This window comes from Phodopus roborovskii, unplaced genomic scaffold (genome assembly GCF_943737965.1).
Source record: "Phodopus roborovskii unplaced genomic scaffold, PHOROB, whole genome shotgun sequence".
In the NCBI taxonomy this organism is placed as follows: Eukaryota; Metazoa; Chordata; class Mammalia; order Rodentia; family Cricetidae; genus Phodopus; species Phodopus roborovskii.
In genome coordinates, this window is record NW_026125506.1 from 2,135,018 (window position 1) to 2,151,527 (window position 16,510).

Below are 16,510 nucleotides of genomic sequence, written 5' to 3' on the forward strand. Positions count from 1 at the left end.
AGAGACACCAGTGCCCATCAGCCCAGGTCCTGGGAAGCCTGGGGATTCCTCCATCAACGGCGACAACACTTCTCTGTAGAAGATACCAGCAGGTGTCTGCTGGACTCGCCAGAGGGGAACAAGAAGCAGAGAGAGGATGGGCCCTGGAGGGGACACTGGGAAGGAGACACCATCATGTTTGGATTCCTGCGTGCTGACTGACATTCACCCGGCACCCACAAACATTAATTCTAGAATATTCTGAATGTGTCAGAGACTTAGAGGGGTCCCGTGCCTAAAGCCTGTGCCTCACCAGCACCCTAGGGGGTGCTGATTTTTAAGTTTGTTAGCACAATATTAATTGCTCTATTAACGGGCCTCCTTAGGCCATTGCCATCCATGCATGTAATACATTTCGATCAAATTCACCCCATCGCCCTCTCGTGTCTCCAGTTCTACTGACCCCTTCCTCTTCCCAGTCAGCCTTCCCTTCTACTTCCATACCGTTCTTTCGGTAGTGACCCAATGTGTTTCATTAGGGTTACTTGCAGGAGCACGGGTAAAGGGAGGATTAATTTCACAGGGGCAGGGATGGGTTCCCAGTCTGCACCACTAGGAGAATGCATCATTTCCCACTCCCTAGGCATTTCTTACTCGAGCAGAGAGTTAACAATCACAAACGGAGTAGATTCTCTTCCATGCTCTCTTTCTCTTTGGAGGAGAGCTGATTGATAGCAAGGTGTGTGTGTGTGTGGGGGGGGTAACGGAAGGGTGGGTAGCAGGGATCTCTGGTGGACTGTCTTTGACTCCCTGAGGGACACAGGGAAAATCCTGAGACTCCCAGCGTTTCTTTTGTACGAAGAGTTGGTGTGATCGCCATCGGACTGGGATGCACACCGGAAACTGACTGACCAAGCGCGTCTCCAGGTGTGTCTGTGGGGGCCTGGCTGAGGAGGGGAGGTCTGCTAGGACGTGTGGTCATCCATCCACTCTCCCTGCTTCCTGAAGGGCGAGCACTTTTTCCCGCCACAGCCCTACCACAGTGCTCATCACCTACAGAAACCTCTGCGTCTGAGCCCAGGTGGGCTCTAATGTTTCCCTTGTAAGCGTCAGCGCATCTAACACAACATGTGCCAGGACAGGAAGACCCAGGGGCACCCTCCTTGGTCTACTAACCTTCAGGGGAGACACAGGAAGATCCCTTCCATGCAGTGATGGCCTGCAGAGTTCATCTCTGCATGCTCACCGGCAGAGACGCCTGAGTAGATCAGAGAGGCCACCGGGTCACACCGGACCTGCCTGCATGTGGACTTGGATGAAGCCGGGTTTTCATCTTTACGCAGTGCGGAAGACCTCGGCTTTTCCGAGAGAGGTACAGATGGCAAGCCCATGGGGACAGCTCATCACTGTCAACAGCCGTGATGAGTCCTGCCTTAGGCCTGGGTCTCATAATGATTCCAACGCAACCGTGTGCCTCTACAAGCTACACCCCTTTGGCCCACAGTCTGCTTAACTTCAGATCCCTAGAAGAAATCCCACAGAAGGTTCTGGAGACCTGTCTCAGTGTCCCCGGGGCTTCAGTTGGCCCATCGGTGTATCCCTCTCCCTCTTTAATACAGTCAGCCCCTGACTTATGAGGTCGGCTCTCATTACAGCTTACTGTTGATGTGAAGTCTCCCCGTGGTCAGGAGGAGTTGCCCTTCGAGCCTTCTGCTGTTTTCTGGCTGATCTCACTCACTCACAGTGCAGCTCCCAGGGAGCCACACAGTCCTCAGAGCAGCCCGAGCTCTAGGTCAGGGACACCAAGGGCGTTTGGACTTATAATGTCTCTGACTTATCTTCCCGTTCTTAAATGGAGGGGCATTGCCACACAAACTCTTGCATAGGCTTCTTCTCTGGGATTTAGTCTCCTCCTTTAATTTTCAACACCACCAGAGAGGCGTCAGTCACAGCTCTCCTCCATGCTGACTTCTTTCTTGTGTCCCGTCCAACCCACACTAAAATACCTCCAAGGACAGAGCTCATGTCTCCTCTGCTTGCTGACGAGTCTCTAGAACCTGTTCCGTGGCCACGGACCTGACACACAGGTACCCCGATAAACATCTCTTCATGAGCATGCTTCCTGTGTAGACAGTAAGACTTGGTGCTGAAGGCAAGGCCCACTACTTTTGTCTAAATGACATCTTGTGGATAGTTCACCCTGCAGACTGAGAACCCCATACCTGGAAATCCAAAGTGCCCCCCATCACAACACAGGTGGAAATTTCATACTGCGGAACTCGGTTTTGTGAATCGCGTTATTGAGAATAGTGTATGGAAATAGCTCCAGGCTGTGTGTGCAAGGTGCCTACGAAATGGTACAGATTTGTTTTAGGTCTTAGCTTCACACCCAACGTAGCTCTCTGCGCTCGTGTGTAAACAATCCTGAATTTGAACAAACTGAAACAGGAGCCACCTCTGGCCCAGGGCCGCTAACATACTCACGCCTCAGCTGACAAGCAGAGAGCAGGAGACAGAGGAGCCATGCACGGCATGTCAGCAGGACAGATGGATACTCAGTTGGCACACTTCTTGCTTGACTGCCGGTTTGGGGGCCAGATTAGCATGCTGTGCTCACTGGTGTGGATGTGGATGGGGGATTATTGGTGCCACTCTGAATGCAGCAGAGTATAAGTGCAAATTGACCCCCAGGCTTTCCCCCCTCAACGGTGTACAGCAGTCTGGGAGCTGCAGGGGACCCTGGCAGGTGCCAAGTGGGTAAGCCTGCCTAGGGAATGTCACAGCAACAAGAATGACCATTGTCCTCTCTGCCCTGGCTTCTTCCCAACTCATGGGTGTCCTTTGTAAATCACGCTGGGTTCAGAAATCCTGGAACATTCTTTATGTCCATTTACATTTCATCAACATGCTGGCTTGGCCACTGTATCCTCCCTCTCTGTGTATCAGCCCAGAGAGCTGTTGGCACTGTGCTTGCGATTGTGCCTGTATCTTTAACCCTGATTAACAGGGCTGGCTCACTACCCACTGAACCTCTGCCTCTCCCTGCCCACCTGCCTCTCTCTCCAGCAGCCCGTCACCCCACCTGTCTCCATTCATGCCTCACGCTGGACTTAGTGACTTTTAGAGCGTGGCTACAAGGAGAGGACACGATGTGATTAATTTGAGTACGTGAACATCTGAGTCACCGAGAGGAGGAGGGAGCCAGTGTGTGTGCAAACCCTGTCAGCATCAGATTGCCCGTATTCCAAAGGAGAGAAGTCAGATCCACGAAGGAAGCCACGTGGTTCACAGGTGAGCTTCGGAGGCTCGAGCTGAGTTAGCGATTAGCCTCCTTCCTTCAGTTGTGAGCCTGGAACAAAGGGACTCCAGCATGCACATAAAGACGCATTTAAAGGTGCAGAGGAGCCAGGATGGTAGGGGACCAGATCCCGTCCCCCTAAGCCTGTTCCCCACTCTGTAAAGTTTGCTGACCTTTGCGTACTCATACTTTTTGTTTTGTTTTGTTTTTGGTTTTTTGAGGCAGGGTCTCTCTGTATAGCGTTGGAGTCCGCCCTGGAACTAGCGCCATAGACCAGGCTGGTCTCGAACTCACTCACAGAGATCCGCCTGCCTCTGCCTCCCGAGTGCTGGGATTAAAGACGTGCACCACCAACGCACGGCACACATTCTCACTCTCAAAGAAGCAAACTGGAAGGTTGGGGCTGCATTCTGAGTCCTACAGATAGATGATGGAGGTGTGAGGGACCAGAGGCCACTCTGCAGAGATGGGGTTGCCGTCTCTGCCGATGCAGCCACAATGGCGGTATCTCTGTTTGCTGAGGGTGTGAAATGTGAAGTTTCCGTAACTTTCATTTTAGAGACGAGAACGTGGCGGGGTAGAGAAGTATGGTCAGTTGGCTCTGTAGCCTCAAAACTCTTGACTGAGGTGAGGGACTGGGCTGTCTGCCTGTCTGTGTCTGTCCCATGCTACCCCCCCCCCCCCACCGCCTGTTTGTGAATCCCGATAAGGCTGATTCCAGGAAGAGCACAGATTTGCAGGTCCCTAGGGACCTCCCACTGCCCAATGTTCCTTCCAGATTGGTGACCTTGGACAGGTGCTTTTAAAGGAAAATTCCTGTTTTGAGGCTATAATAACAAAAATTCTGGGTCTTGGGAGGAGAAATGATCATGCCTCGTTTGGGGGTTCACCTTAAGAGATGTGGAAAGTGGGGTTCAGGAAACTGAGCCTCCGTCATCATGCTCTGGAAGCTGGTTCAGGACTGCCCTGGGGTGTGTCTAACTCTGGGCCGCTGTCCCTAGCATTCGGGGCCTCCTTTTCCATTCTGCTTGCCTGCAGCTGTTCTGCTGGACCCCAGGCTTCTCTTTCTCTCCCCTAGGGCGCTTCTGCTGCTTCGGTGGTTCTGTTCCTCTGGGCATGAGGCTTGTGACATTGGTGCCATGGGCCAGGTAGCTCAGCTCCTGAAGCCGGTGGAAAGGAGATTGACATATAGCCTTGGCAGTCAGCACCAGCAGGGTGGTGGCAGATGGCACCGCATGCTTATTCGCCTCAGGAAGACCCCATGTTCTAGTCACTTTTGATCAGAGGCCGCAGCCGGGATGGCGCAGTGTGTAAGTAGCAAATGACAGAGTCTGCACTGGGGGCTGCTGGGGTGGAGGTTGGGGTTCACCTGGCAGTTCCAGAGGGACAACAGGAACATGATCATTGTTCAGATGGCCACGAACACCCTGGGCCAGCGTGGGCGATACTTTCTCCACCTGCTCCAGGCTCGGATGTTCTTTGGAACAGTGGAGCGCTAAGTGTGGCGTTTAATGGGGGGGGGTCTGGGGACACTGTGTTTCTCAGAAGTGTCCCCAGGGGCAAGAACCTTCCCTAGGCGAGTCACATCCGGTCCCGCCACCCGGTGGGAATCATACTATATCCCACAGTACCAAGGTTTTGTCCCACATAGTCATCATAGGACATTTCTCACACCTGTACTGCACGTGGTATTGCCTAGTGCTCTGATTCCTGAGCCAAACCTAAAAGAATTGACACTGCTTTCATCTGAGAAATGAATGAGTGGAAGCTCATGGGGCCAAGAGGTCACCCCAGAGGGCCCCCCTGTCCCATAAGTAAGGCTGTTGTCCCTCCTTAAGTGCTCCTGTGCTAACTTATGTGGCTGATGGCTTGCAGCTGGGGTGGTTTTCCATGGTCCTGGTGGAAGATATTTTTAGTCTAGGCTGGGGGGGGGGGCTCTTGACATCAGGTGGGCCAAGGTGGTGCTGCTGTGTCCTCCAATGGGAGGGACAAGTCCTTCCCCAGTGAAGAAGGAGCCAGCACTAATGTGCACGGAGGCCAGGGGGAGCGGTCTGGACCGTGCACCCTAACCCTGTCCTTCCTTGCAGGTTCTAGGCGAACTTCTTTAGCTGAGTGCACTTCGGACACGCATGGCCTGTGGCCAGATGAAGGCTTCAGAACCCCTGGGTACTAAAGGAAGCTTGGACCGAGGAGGAGGAGAAAAGAAAGGCTGGGCTGAGGGGATAGATAACTTGGGTGGCAAAGGGCTGGGAAACGAATGGACGAAGGCTGAGTCCGATTCCAGAACCCACTTACAAAAGCTGGATGTGGTGGCACACACTTGTGATCCCGGCACTGGGAAGACAGAGACAGAAGGATCCCTGGGCTCCCTGGCCAGCCAGTCTAGCCTATTACCAAGCTCCAGGCCAGTGGCAGACCCTGCCCCCAAACCAACCCCCCCAAAAATGCAGCCAACCAACCAACAACAAAACAAACCAAGGTAGATGCCACCTGAGAAAGAACACCTGAGGTTGGGGGAGGGAGAGAGGGAGGGAGGGAGGGAAGGAGGAAGGGAGGGAGCTTGAGCACCAGATAAAAAGCCTTGACCTTGACTGATCTACCCCCTTTGCTGAGCCTATTCTCTGGCAGCTCATGCAGGAGGCGAAGTGGGAGGTGTTCGTGGGGTGGGAGACGGGATGTGGGGTGGTGGATTGGGATGGAGGGGGTAGTTTGGCCACTCTGCGTTCTTTCTATGGCCTTAAACGGGTGCTGCCATCTACTTCAGCCTGCTGCTGCAGCCGATGCCCTCCCTTGGAAGGGAGAGTTGCTGAGGGGCCAGCTCCAGGGCAAGACAAAGCCATGGAAGGGTTTGCCCAGTCCATTTTCCCGCCTCTGCAGTCAGATCCACTCCCAAGGCGGTGGAAAGAAAGCTTTGGAAGGAAATTGGATTGCAATTTAATTGACGGCCTGGGGCATGTGCTATGGTCATTAAGCTGTCCTGGAAAGCCAGCCATTGTTCTGTGCAGCCAGACAGAGCACTGCTGGGATGATACCGTGTGTGTGTGTGTGTGTGTGTGTGTGTGTGTGTGTGCGCGCGCGCGCGCGCGCCTGCATACATGCCAGCTCTTTCTCTCTGGGCCCGCTGTTAGCAGGAGCACATCTCAGATGCCAGGGGGACCCCAGGGGCCGCCATCACAAGCTGTCCCTGGGCTCTCAATCCTCTCCAGCCCCCAAACCTGCATATGGGCATGCTCTCTCCTCTGCCCTTGCCATAGTCGCCCTCCCTGGTCTCTACTGTCAATGCAGTCTCAGGCTCCTCATTCCCTCAGGCTCCAGGAAGCCCCACTGTGCGCTTCCAGAAGCTTCCTCTGGGTCTAAGAGAGAGCTCCCTGATCACGGTTCTGGCCTGCCTCTCAGCCAAAAGCAAATGAGCAAATGCCCCAGTTCTGCTGCTGTCTCTATTTCCCATGCCATTGCATATGCCTCAAACGGTCCTTCCTTCTCTTTATTCATGTCTCCCCTTTTAACATACTGTAAGGTAGCATTTCCAAAACTTCCAGTTTTATCCATATTTGGCTGAGGCCTTTAGTCTGGAATTCAAGGTTCTGAAGGGCAGGTCTCGCAGGCAACAGCGACCGGGTAAGGGAGTGCGGGGCTCAGTTTCCCCATCTGTGAAATGGGTGCGCGGGTGACACCTCACCCACCGGTGGGTGGCTGAGGATTAAACAGTACAGAGCGGGGATCACGGGGGACCCTCCCAGGCAGCACCGACTGTAGCGACAGAGATCCCACGTGATGTGTTCCCTGTTACCAGGATGCTTTCTCACTCCCAGCCTATGAGCACCCGCCTCCATCTCAAGTCAAATCCCTTTGGAAGAGAGATTCTCTTCCTAGTGCTTCAGATGAACCTCAAACTCATGCATGCATGTATTCATTCATCCATCCATCCATTCATTCATTCATGCATGCCTGAATGCATTCACTGCTTTCTCCTTTTGACTAGCCCAGCCTCTGTACCTGCCATTGAGCTAAGAATAAGCCAGACAAAGGATCAAAACTCAGCAATGGTGATGTCCTACCTACCCTGGGATGATAGCCTTGGGATGTCTGTGATTGCTGCAGGCTCTGTCTGTCTCTTTCTCAGGCTCTGTCTCTCTCTCTCCAACACCCTCTCCGTGTCTATGAACTTTTTCCCTCCCTGACTGGGAGACCCTTTCAGGCCTCAGGCCATGGGGAGGGTGTCTGTTTGCTGAGAAGGGAGGAGGGGCCTTGTGAAGTCTAGAGTGCCCCCCCCCCCACATCCCTGGCTCCTGCAAGCAGACATTTCTGTCAGCTCCTGGATCATTAAAGACACCCTGACCACATGCGGCCAACCCTAGCTCAGTTCCTAAGGGGACAGAGTGACCTGACTCAGCTCCATGCAGGACTCAGAGTTCCCAGTGCCCCGGGCACGTTTGGAGATCTGTTTCTTTTCTTGAAGAAAAACAATGAGCCAGGCTGCAGGCTGCTGGGCGGCTACTCTCCCAGGTTCATCCCTAGTGGGATCCAGCAACACATACACACACACACACACACACACACACACACACACACACACACACAGAGAGAGAGAGAGAGAGAGAGAGAGGGGCGACATCTTGCTTCAAGCAGCCCGTCTCTGTTTAGGGAAGATACCATCGTCTCAATTAAAACACAGACCAGAATATTCAATGGCACGGAAATTGATTTAGATACTATTTAAATAATTTCCCCATGGAGAAGATGGGAATTACTTGGCCTAATTTTCTGGAAGCATCCATTTCCTTCCCGATCAGAGCTTCCACTCTCTGCTCTGTTCACTGGGGTGAACTGCAGTGAGCTTCAGCCTCCTGGGACCAGAAGGACAGAGCTTAAGACAGGAAAACTGGGGTCATCAGGGAGGGCAGGGTGGCTCGAGGAAGGCTCTGGGCTTGTCATCCTCACCAGCTCCTCTGTGTATTTCCAGGAGGCCCAGGTTCATGACGTCATCAAGAGTGCACGGTGCAAGTGGAGGCAGGCTCAGCAGAGGGTATAGCTATACCCTCAAGCCACCTCTCAAACACAGCACACTAAGTAGCCTGCAGGATGTTGGGATGTCTCTGAGCTGGGACAGGATGCAAAGAGAGTTGGAAACTGATCTGTGACTTGCCCTTTGGTTCTCAGTAAATCTATGAAGAATCCAAACTTTGCCTTCAATTTTCCTTTCACAGAAGAAAATACGAAGGTTCAAAGTTGGTGAACTATGCAGATTATAACTCGTGGGCTGAATCTGGCCTGCTGCCTGCTTGTATAAATAAAACTTTATTGAGTCACACTGTGCTTTTCCTTTTAGATGCTGGCTGTCTATGCTGCCTTCCTGTTCCCTCAGCAGTATCAGGCAACCTAAACTATTTACTGCTTGACCGTTTGAAGGAACATCTTGCCAACCTCTATTTGAAGTACAGACATATGAAAATGGCTGTTTTAGTGGGATGCTTTATTTTATTTAGTTAAAATGTTAAAAGGGGAAAATGCCATCAATTTCATCTGGCTGGATCTAACACCTGGCTGGATCTAACACCCAGCTTTGGTGCTAAAGCCTGAAAGAGATACAGTTGCCTTTGTTGCTGTCTTCATGTGGGTTTGCATAGTAACTAGAATGGAAGCCCAGAGAGGTCAAATGACTAGCCCAAGGCTGCACAGCTAGAAATCAGGAAGAGGAGGTCACCAACACAGAGGCTTTGCTGAGCAGCTTAAGGCCCCTGCTATCCGTGCCTCTCTAGGCTGAGCCCTGTGGTCATGTGACTGACTGCCCCTACAACCGCCAGAGACTGACTTGTCCCTGAAGCCCTGCATTTCCTGCCCTGGAAACACACCCCTACAGCATGCTGGGACTCCAGAGTAGGAAGGATCCTGGCTGACTCTGCTCTGACTCAGCTCTGCTCCTGGAACCCTCAGTCTTGGACAGAGCAGGCAGTTACCAAGCTGGAAGCTTCAGGTCTTAGCAACGGGAGCTGGAGCATGGTGCAGAGGAAACTGTGATTAGACTGGCAAGGGTCCCTCTGTCCATCCTCTGCTTTCTGGCTACAGCATGAGCTGGTAAGAGGTCGGGCAAAAATCCTGGTCCAGATGAGAGATGTGGAAGCCATGGAAACTCGAATGGTTGTGGAAGTCTGAACAGGTTGGTTTGGAACCAAGGGTCTTAGGGTTCGGTTGTATGAGGTGTTGGGGTGAGTTTCAGAGAGAAGGGAGCGGCCAGGGGTACACTCGGGCGTCACCGGTCGGCGTGGATGCTCTCCTGAGACAGCACTTGCTGAGCAAGGTGCAGCTGGGGGATGGTTGGGCATCCCTCTTGGGTAACTATAGAAAGTGGGGACTGTCTCAAGCAGTTTCTGAGAAGGTTAAGTGGAGGCTTGTACAGTGTTGAGCACGACCCGCGAGGCTCGGGATCACAGATGAGATCACTAGCGGTAAGGCAGGGTGGAGACAACGCTGTCACCAGTGTCACTCTGACAATCCGCAGCTCTGCTACCCACTAAGTGACCATGGATGGACACCTCATCTCAATGTGGCAGCTTGTGTCTGAGCGGCGGGCTCCCAGGGAGGGACAGGAAAAGCAAAAGCAAGCAAGCAAACAAAAAAAAAAAACAGGCAAACGAAATGAGCTTTGAGGCCTGGGAGACTGATGAGGGAGGGTCAGCATTCCAGGGGCAGAAGAGCCAGCCCAGAGATGGCACATTTCAGGCAAGGTGGACTTGTGTGGAACACAGGGACTTACAGGTATGGTGGCCTTAAAAGCTCCCACATCTGTGTTAAGACACCTGATAGATCAGTCTCCTCTTTGCTCTCATGACCCCTTATTTTTTTTCCATATTCAAACCTGATTTTTCATGATTTCAACTCCTCTCTCTCCCCTGTGTCTCTACCTTTGCTCTTGTTTGCTGGGGTGTGTTCAGAATGAAAACTACTCAGAGGACGGACTCTCTTGCTATGTTTTCACTAGCCTATACCCTTACCTGCCCCTCATATGACCCTTCAAGACAAAACTATTTTGAAATAATTTCCCCAGGCATGGGACATTGGTCTCAATTTTCCCCAGCTCTGTCAAGTTCTGAGAGCAGTGACACTCAGTGTTTGTTTTCACGTGATACCCACAAACTGCTCCATGGGTCCCTTATTTTGTTTTGCTACTCATTCTAGCTACTGTGTTAGCCTATTAGAAGCCAGAAACCCCACACTCACCTATGCCCAACCTGGACAGCCAATCACAACACTTGCTTTTCTCATTCTGTGATGTTAACATTTGCGTCATCACTTTGATGTTTCTCGGGCTGATTTTGACTTTCAATTTCTGATCTCCCTGCCTAGCTCTAGTAGCTGAGATTGCAGACAGACACCTCTTACCTGCCCTAACTGACCACCACCTCTTCCCTAGGAATTCACAGCCATCTCCCACAGTTTTCTTGGACCCAATCTCTCTCTCCATGATGCCTATCAGATACCCATCTGCTCGAAACTGACCTTTAGACTTGGGGTTGGAGGGATGGCTTAGTGGGTAAGGTCATTTGCTAATCTTGACGAGGACCTGAGGTCAGATCCTAGCTCCCATGTCAGGTAGTTCATAACTGGTTGTAAGTCCAGCTCCAGGGTGGATCTGATGCCCTCTTGCAGCCTCCTTGGGCGCAAACATATGTTTCACACACATCCTTACACACACAGACTCTTTTACACTCACCACACTCATGCATTCACACACACACACATACACACACACAACTCTCACATACACATTAATAAAAATAAAATGAAAATCTCTAGACTTCCCTTTCAGAGTGAGATTTGATTCTTCCAAACCATGTCCACGGCAGGCGGCCCCTATAACCTCAGCCCAGAGCCTTCATCAAACAACCACCCATTGGCAGAGTTACTAGTACATATTGCTTTCCGGACAGGTGAATTCTACAGCATGGTGGGTGGAGGCCTAAGTCCAGGATTCCAGACAGAACAGCAGTGCAGCATGAACGCGGGGAGGCAGAAGAATGCAAGGAAGCATACGAGTGTGGTGTAGGCGCTTAGAGAGAGGATGCAGGAAAGGACGGCGCAAAGCCGGAGAAGAAAGAAATAAAGGAACCAAGATCTCAGCGTGGTGCAGGGGAGAAGTCCCCCAGGAGCCTACCCGCTCACCCTCTCAGTAGGACACACAACTGGGTCCTCTGACCGCTTCCACTGAAGCCACACGGGACTCAGTGCTGTCCACGCTGAGTGCAGCCCAGCATGACCAACTGTGCAGTGGCTGGAACTGAGAAGTGACGATAGGGTCGTCACGGGGCCAGGGCCGCCAGGCGCCCCTTGTTTGACCAGCTGCCATGAGCATACAAAGGGAGCCATGCAGCTGACTGCTTGGCACAGAGAGTAATCAGCACAGTGTTGCGGGCACAGCTGACCTTAAAGGAAGAGCCCAGAAGATCCCTGGAGCTCCTGTCACAGATGTCTCTAACCACAGAGACATCCTCACGCGGGTGCCAGTGTTTGTGTGCCCCTCAGTTCTGCCTCAGCTGACAAGATTCCCCTGCCTGCCTTTGGCCGACTTTCTCCACTGTTGAACTCACTGTTCACAAACTGAAAAACACAGAAAAAAAAAATCTATGATTTAAAGAAAAAGGTCCAGCGGTCAGGAATCTGGGTTTAGACCCACTTCCTATAAGCTCTGTCTGAAGTCTCTTACACGTCTGTTTTCTCACTTAGACACAGGGCAGAAAACGCCTCTCTATCAGAAGGTCACTGTGGTGCCAAGCCAAATTCGCCTTGGATTTGCACACTGCGCCTGTGCCTATTCCAATACCAGCACGCTGTGTCATCCCTGCCCAGCTCATGCTCAGCCTTTGCCTTCCTTCTACTGCACCCTCCTTGCTAACGCCTCCTCTTGAGTTTTCCCTTGGCATGACTCTTCCAGGAAGCCACCGGGATCCTTTAGCTAGACCCAGGGTTCTTTTTATGTTTTGTGACAAGGTCTCGCTGTGTAGCCTGGCTGGTCTGGAACTCGCCATGTAGACCAGGCCGGTCCCAAAGCCACAGAGGTCTGCCTGCCTGTGTCTCCTGGGTGCTGGAATTATAGACGGGTGCCACCATGCCTAAGTGTGGTTCTTTTTCAAAGTGTGTGTGTGTTTGTGTGTGTGTGTGTGTGTGTGTGTTTGTGCGTGTGCGAGTGCATGGGGAACCCAGAGGTCTTCCCCAATTGCTCTCTATCTTAGCTTTTGAGGCAGGGCCTCTCACTGACCAGCCTCACTGGCTAGACTGGCTGGTCAGTAAGGCTCCAGGAGCTGCTCCTCTCTGCTCTCCTGGTGCTGTGGGGTTACAGGCAGGAACCGCTGCTCCTGGCTTTTGTGGGGGTTCTGGGGATGGAATGCAGGTCCCCATGATCACACTCAGGCTCTCTGCTGCCTGAGCCTTCTCCTGAGACCCAGGTCTGGAGTTTTTAATCAGGGGGCTCAGGGCTTCCTGCTTGATTTCCAGGATGCTCTGCAGAGGCCAACCCCACCCAACAGGAGGCGGAGTGGATCCTCCGTGCCTGGCAGATGTGGTGTCTGAAGGATGGAGAGCTGTGCCCCCTCCTAGGAGAGCCTGGGCAGGCTTCAAAGGTAGGTGTTGTGCCTTCTCCTGGCCCTGCTCCCCGCAGCCCTCTACTCCACAGGGCCTGGCAGATGCTCACAATAGACATTTTAGTTTGAACCAATGGGAAATGACAGGCTCAGTCCTGCCATGGCCATCTCAATGAGAGGAGAGAGCGGCCGGCTGGGAGACCACGTAGATAAAGCAGTGTGGAGTTGGCAGAGCTATTTATCCTCCTGGAAAGAACTAAGGCTAATCTTGAGTGAGCAGCCTGGGTGGTTTCTTGTTCCTAATACAGATGGTATCAGGGTCAATTGTGATAACCTCCTGAGGTCTCTGTAAGACACCGGGTGCTGGCTGGAGCTAAACACTTGCTTTCCCTCTGGATCTGCAACTCCTTGACACATCACAGTGTCAGAAACTCAACTGCAGGTGTTTGGAGAAGGCTGGAGGACAACACCTACGTCCTTTCCCCCAGGGATTCCCGCTCCAGCGCCAAACCTCAACATACACATCCCCTCAGTCATCTTAGGTTAAGGAATCTGTCTGTTTTCCTTCCTGCATGCCTACCTACCTATCAACTGTCTGTATGTTATCATCCATCCATCCATCCTTCCTTCCATATTCACCCATCCATCCATCCTTCCTTCCTTCCATGTCCATCCATCCACCCGTCCGTCCGTCCGTCCTTCCTTCCTTCCTTCCTTCCTTCCTTCCTTCCATATCCATCCATCCATATCCATCCATCCATCCATCCTTCCTTCCTTCCATGTCCATCCATCCATCCACCCATCCATCCATCCGTCCTTCCTTCCTTCCTTCCTTCCTTCCTTCCATATGCATCCATCCATCCATCCGTGGGAGGCGGGTGAGCAGTCCTGAGCTTGGCCTATGGAATAGATAATAGATCCATGCTCACCTTTCCGGGGCAGATCTTTCAGTGCAGTTGCCGTGAATCACTTGCTTGCTTGGCTGTGCACTCTTGCTGTGCCCTCTATTATGGGATGATGCAGCAAGCAGACTCCCCTGGCTGTGGCCCCTTCAACCTTGGATTTATCACCCTCCGGAACAGAGAGCCCTTGGATTTATCACCCTCCGGAACAGAGAGCCCTTGGATTTATCACCCTCCGGAACAGAGAGCCAAGCGGACTCCTGTTCCTTATAAACCAACCCATTTCAGGTTTTCTGTCATAGTATCACACAATGAACGGAGGAGGGACAGGTCTTATACTTTGCATTTCCAAACACGTGGGGCCAGGGTACTGCTGCTGTAAGTTCAGGGGTCCCACTATAGAGTGAGTGCCCCATGGAAGCAGTTAGCAGCTTTGTAAGCATGTGGGAGCATGCGGGAGGCCTTTAACAACTGTGCTGTTGGGACATCTTCAGGGGCTCATTGGTTTGAACATTGGTCCCAGTTAGTAGGTGTGGTAGTTTGAATATAACTTGCTCCCAAAGCTCATAGGAGGTGGAACCAGTAGGTGTGGGTTTGCTAGAGTAGGTAGGACCTTGTTGGAGGCCGGCTTTGAGGTCTCATATATGCTCAAGACACACCCAGAATCTTAGGTCACCCCGTGTTGCCTCCAGAACCAAGATGTAGCTCCTTCTCCACCTCAGCTCCTTACCGCGTCTGCCTGCATGCCGCCATGATGCTAATGGACTAAACCTCGGAACTTGTAGGCCACCCAATTAAATATTTTCCTTTTTAAGAGTTGCCATGGTCATGACGTCTCTTCATAGTAATAGAAACCCTAACTAAGACAGTTAGGGGTGTTTGGGAAATTTGTGAAGCCCATAGGGGGGAATCTCAGTTACAGGAAGCCATTGTGGGTGGTATTTGAGGTTTTGGAGCCAAGATCAACTTCCTGTCCGCTTTCTGTTTCCCCTGCTGGGAACATGCTATGACCCCTCATCTCCTTCCAGATGCCCTGCCTTCCTTGCCTCGATGGAATGTCGCATCTCACTCGAAAGACAGCATCCATTCATTCCTCATTTCTTGTGTGCTTGGTCACGGTCTGAAGAAAAGAGACCAGAAGAAAGCCTGAGGCCTGGGACACCCCAGCCCAACCAGACAGACTCTGGTGGGGGGGAGGGGCACTGAAGGAAGCCAGGAGGGGTCATCAAGCTGAGGACCTCCACGTGGCTCCACCTTGCAGATGAGTGTGTGATGGCCAGAGGTCTGAAGAGCGGCACTCCCCTGCGGTCTGTCTGCACAACACCCTCAGGCGGTCTAGAATTAGGACTCCAGGAACAAAGCTGCTTGGCATTCAGGGCTGGCTCTTCCTCCCGAGCCTCTCCGCGGGGCCCTTGGAGCCTCTTGTTACCTCTTCTCCCAGCCCGGTCCCTTTTGTGCCTCCTCCTGGCACAGCAAGCCCTCCCCTCCTCTATGCAGCACCCTCTTATCGGCTCCCACTCTTAAAGTGTCAGACTCTGATTTGCTTCTCGTCCCCCTGCTACCCGGTTTTTATCTTTGCCCATTTGTTTCCCTGGCTCCTTTTGTGAGCACAGAGTGCAGGGACCAGGGTGACTAAGACAACAGGTTGTCCTCCGCAATAGAAGCTCCCCTCTTCCCACCCCTTCCTCCCCACCTGATTTTCCTGAGGACTTCAGCTTAATCATCTCTCCCTGGATCCTGGGACCAGCTACTCCACAGGAGCCAGCTACTCCACAGGAGCCAGCTACTCCACAGGAGCCAGCTACTCCACAGGAGCCAGCTACTCCACAGGGGCCAGCTACTCCACAGGGGCCAGCTACTCCACAGGGGCCAGCTACTCCACAGGGACCAGCTACTCCACAGGGACCAGCTACTCCACTACTGTTCAACACTAGAATTTTTAAATCAATTGCCTTTTGTTTGTCCAGCATGGCCATGGGCTATGTGAAGGCAAGGCTGTCTATTTCGCATACTCTTATTTCCCAAGGCCTGGTTAGTGTTTGTTCTGTTCAAGTGCCTCCCACACCTGCTCTAAAACATCCTTTGAGAATGCTGGCATCTGATGAAGCCTACTCTACTCTGTCTGCCCCTGACAAGGTCCTGTGTCCTCTCTAGCATCCCAGTGAGGAGCTAGGGCCAAAAGCATACCCCAGCAGCCTGCAGAGCTTCAAAGATGCCCTTGAGTACTTGTCTTCATCAGGTTGGCCTGTGGGTGTGTCTGTGAAGGATTTTCTAATTGTTAATTGATGGAAGTGGCTCAAGTCCACCGTGGGTGGCACCATTCCCTAGGCTGGCAGACTTGGGCTGTACAAGAACGCCAGCTAGCCATGAGCCCGAGAAAGCCAGCAAGCAAGCATCCTCCTCCTTGGTTCCTGACCTGACTTCCCTCAATGATGGGTTGTGACCCGGAAGTATAAGACGAAGAGCCCTTTCCACGCCTAAGCTGCATTTGGCCAGAGTGTTTTAAATGAAACTAGATCAACTCCAGGCACTCCAGGATGCTCAGGACTCTGACCTTGCTGCTGGTTGGAAGAGGCATTGATAGGGACCCTCACCACACATCAGAGTTTCCCTGGCTCCTCCCTCTGTCCTGTCTACTTTTTTTTCTGTCCCCAGCTACTCAGCTGATGGCATCTTCACTTTCTGTTGCCCCTGTCCATCCATTCCCAAGCATGCACAGGCTCCTTGGACAAACACAAGCCCTTGAGTGAGGGCAG